The following is a 2,500-nucleotide window of genomic DNA, read 5'->3' as shown; positions in this document are numbered from 1 at the left end:
GGAAGCTAAGCAGTGTTGGGCCTGGTTAGTACTTGGATGGGAGACCACCTGGGAATAAAAGGTGCTGTAGATATTTTTATACTACCAACACCGTTCTGTTGATGCATTCTATTTTCAAACGTATTCATTTATGAACCAGTAGTTAGAAGTAGAAAAGTTCTAACAGAAACCATAAAGCTCATCTACAGCCACACCACACTGGATACGCCCAATCTCATCTGATCTTGGAAGCTAAGCAGTGTTGGGCCTGGTTAGTACTTGGATGGGAGACCACCTGGGAATACAAGGTGCTGTAAATATTTTTATACTACCAACACCGTTCTGTTGATGCATTCCATTTTCAAACGTATTCATTTATGAACCAGTAGTTAGAAGTAGAAAAGTTCTAATAGAAACTACAAAGCTCATCTACAGCCACACCACACTGGATATGCCCAATCTCATCTGATCTTGGAAGCTAAGCAGTGTTGGGCCTGGTTAGTACTTGGATGGGAGACCACCTGGGAATACAAGGTGATGTAGATATTTTTATACTGCCAACACCGTTCTGTTGATGCATTCCATTTTCAAACGTATTCATTTATGAACCAGTAGTTAGAAGTAGAAAAGTTCTAACAGAAACCACAAAGCTCATCTACAGCCACACCACACTGGATACGCCCAATCTCATCTGATCTTGGAAGCTAAGCAGTGTTAGGCCTGGTTAGTACTTGGATGGGAGACCACCTGGGAATACAAGGTGCTGTAGATATTTTTATACTGCCAACACCGTTCTGTTGATGCATTCCATTTTCAAACGTATTCATTTATGAACCAGTAGTTAGAAGTAGAAAAGTTCTAACCGAAACCACAAAGCTCATCTACAGCCACACCACACTGGATACGCCCAATCTCATCTGATCTTGGAAGCTAAGCAGTGTTGGGCCTGGTTAGTACTTGGATGGGAGAACACCTGGGAATACAAGGTGCTGTAGATATTTTTATACTACCAACACCGTTCTGTTGATGCATTCCATTTTCAAACGTATTCATTTATGAACCAGTAGTTAAAAGTAGAAAAGTTCTAACAGAAACCATAAAGCTCATCTACAGCCACACCACACTGGATACGGCCAATCTCATCTGATCTTGGAAGCTAAGCAGTGTTGGGCCTGGTTAGTACTTGGATGGGAGACCACCTGGGAATACAAGGTGCTGTAAAAAATTTTATACTACCAACACCGTTCTGTTGATGCATTCCATTTTCAAACGTATTCATTTATGAACCAGTAGTTAGAAGTAGAAAAGTACTAACAGAAACCATAAAGCTCTTCTACAGCCACACCACACTGGATATGCCCAATCTCATCTGATCTTGGAACCTAAGCAGTGTTGGGCCTGGTTAGTACTTGGATGGGAGACCACCTGGGAATGAAAGGTGCTGTAGATATTTTTATACTACCAACACCGTTCTGTTGATGCATTCCATTTTCAAACGTATTCATTTATGAACCAGTAGTTAGAAGTAGAAAAGTTCTAACTGAAACCATAAAGCTCATCTACAGCCACACCACACTGGATACGCGCAATCTCATCTGATCTTGGAAGCTAAGCAGTGTTGGGCCTGGTTAGTACTTGGATGGGAGACCACCTGGGAATACAAGGTGCTGTAAATATTTTTATACTACCAACACCGTTCTGTTGATGCATTCCATTTTCAAACGTATTCATTTATGAACCAGTAGTTAGAAGTAGAAAAGTACTAACAGAAACCATAAAGTTCTTCTACAGCCACACCACACTGGATATGCCCAATCTCATCTGATCTTGGAAGCAAAGCAGTGTTGGGCCTGGTTAGTACTTGGATGGGAGACCACCTGGGAATACAAGGTGCTGTAGATAATTTTATACTGCCAACACCGTTCTGTTGATGCATTCCATTTTAAAACGTATTCATTTATGAACCAGTAGTTAGAAGTAGAAAAGTTCTAACAGAAACCACAAAGTTAATCTACAGCAACACCACACTGGATATGCCCAATTTCATCTGATCTTGGAAGCTAAGCAGTGTTGGGCCTGGTTAGTACTTGGATGGGAGACCACCTGGGAATACAAGGTGCTGTAAATATTTTTATACTACCAACACCGTTCTGTTGATGCATTCCATTTTCAAACGTATTCATTTATGAACCAGTAGTTAGAAGTAGAAAAGTACTAACAGAAACCATAAAGCTCTTCTACAGCCACACCACACTGGATATGCCCAATCTCATCTGATCTTGGAAGTTAAGCAGTGCTGGGCCTGGTTAGTACTTGAATGGGAGACCACCTGGGAATACAAGGTGCTGTAGATATTTTTATACTGCCAACACCGTTCTGTTGATGCATTCCATTTTCAAATGTATTCATTTATGAACCAGTAGTTAGAAGTAGAAAAGTTCAAACAAAAACCGCAAAGCTCATCTACAGCCACACCACACTGGATACGCCCAATCTCATCTGATCTTGGAAGCTAAGCAGT

The 2,500-nt window shown here is 41.0% G+C and overlaps 9 non-coding genes and 3 pseudogenes across 9 annotated transcripts in view; all 12 read left to right on the top strand.

Moving 5' to 3' along the window:
• The window catches only part of LOC135046487 (5S ribosomal RNA), a 119-nt gene extending 46 nt beyond the window's left edge, over positions 1 to 73 (top strand). Inside the window, exon 1 of the ribosomal RNA XR_010238801.1 lies at positions 1 to 73. This exon is cut by the window's left edge and continues 46 nt beyond it. This is a non-coding gene — a ribosomal RNA (5S ribosomal RNA).
• Positions 74 to 180: 107 nt separating this feature from the next.
• Positions 181 to 299, top strand: LOC135047122 (5S ribosomal RNA). Its single transcript, XR_010239193.1, has one exon. It is a non-coding gene; the product is annotated as a 5S ribosomal RNA (ribosomal RNA).
• Positions 300 to 406: 107 nt separating this feature from the next.
• Positions 407 to 525, top strand: LOC135046430 (5S ribosomal RNA). Its single transcript, XR_010238746.1, has one exon. It is a non-coding gene; the product is annotated as a 5S ribosomal RNA (ribosomal RNA).
• Positions 526 to 632: 107 nt separating this feature from the next.
• On the top strand, positions 633 to 751 carry LOC135047207 (5S ribosomal RNA). Its single transcript, XR_010239274.1, has one exon. It is a non-coding gene; the product is annotated as a 5S ribosomal RNA (ribosomal RNA).
• Positions 752 to 858: 107 nt separating this feature from the next.
• LOC135046379 (5S ribosomal RNA) lies at positions 859 to 977 on the top strand. The gene has a single exon (XR_010238694.1). It is a non-coding gene; the product is annotated as a 5S ribosomal RNA (ribosomal RNA).
• Positions 978 to 1,084: 107 nt separating this feature from the next.
• On the top strand, positions 1,085 to 1,203 carry LOC135046657 (5S ribosomal RNA; annotated as a pseudogene).
• A 107-nt stretch (positions 1,204 to 1,310) lies between these two features.
• LOC135046694 (5S ribosomal RNA) lies at positions 1,311 to 1,429 on the top strand (annotated as a pseudogene).
• A 107-nt stretch (positions 1,430 to 1,536) lies between these two features.
• Positions 1,537 to 1,655, top strand: LOC135046479 (5S ribosomal RNA). Its single transcript, XR_010238794.1, has one exon. It is a non-coding gene; the product is annotated as a 5S ribosomal RNA (ribosomal RNA).
• A 107-nt stretch (positions 1,656 to 1,762) lies between these two features.
• On the top strand, positions 1,763 to 1,881 carry LOC135046468 (5S ribosomal RNA). Its single transcript, XR_010238783.1, has one exon. It is a non-coding gene; the product is annotated as a 5S ribosomal RNA (ribosomal RNA).
• Positions 1,882 to 1,988: 107 nt separating this feature from the next.
• On the top strand, positions 1,989 to 2,107 carry LOC135046644 (5S ribosomal RNA; annotated as a pseudogene).
• A 107-nt stretch (positions 2,108 to 2,214) lies between these two features.
• LOC135046366 (5S ribosomal RNA) lies at positions 2,215 to 2,333 on the top strand. Its single transcript, XR_010238681.1, has one exon. It is a non-coding gene; the product is annotated as a 5S ribosomal RNA (ribosomal RNA).
• A 107-nt stretch (positions 2,334 to 2,440) lies between these two features.
• LOC135047167 (5S ribosomal RNA) overlaps positions 2,441 to 2,500 on the top strand; it is a 119-nt gene continuing 59 nt past the window's right edge. The window contains exon 1 of the ribosomal RNA XR_010239236.1: positions 2,441 to 2,500. This exon is cut by the window's right edge and continues 59 nt beyond it. This is a non-coding gene — a ribosomal RNA (5S ribosomal RNA).

The sequence above is a fragment of the Pseudophryne corroboree genome, unplaced genomic scaffold (assembly GCF_028390025.1).
Source record: "Pseudophryne corroboree isolate aPseCor3 unplaced genomic scaffold, aPseCor3.hap2 scaffold_925, whole genome shotgun sequence".
NCBI classification, from domain to species: Eukaryota; Metazoa; Chordata; class Amphibia; order Anura; family Myobatrachidae; genus Pseudophryne; species Pseudophryne corroboree.
This window is presented reverse-complemented; position numbering and strand designations above follow the sequence as displayed.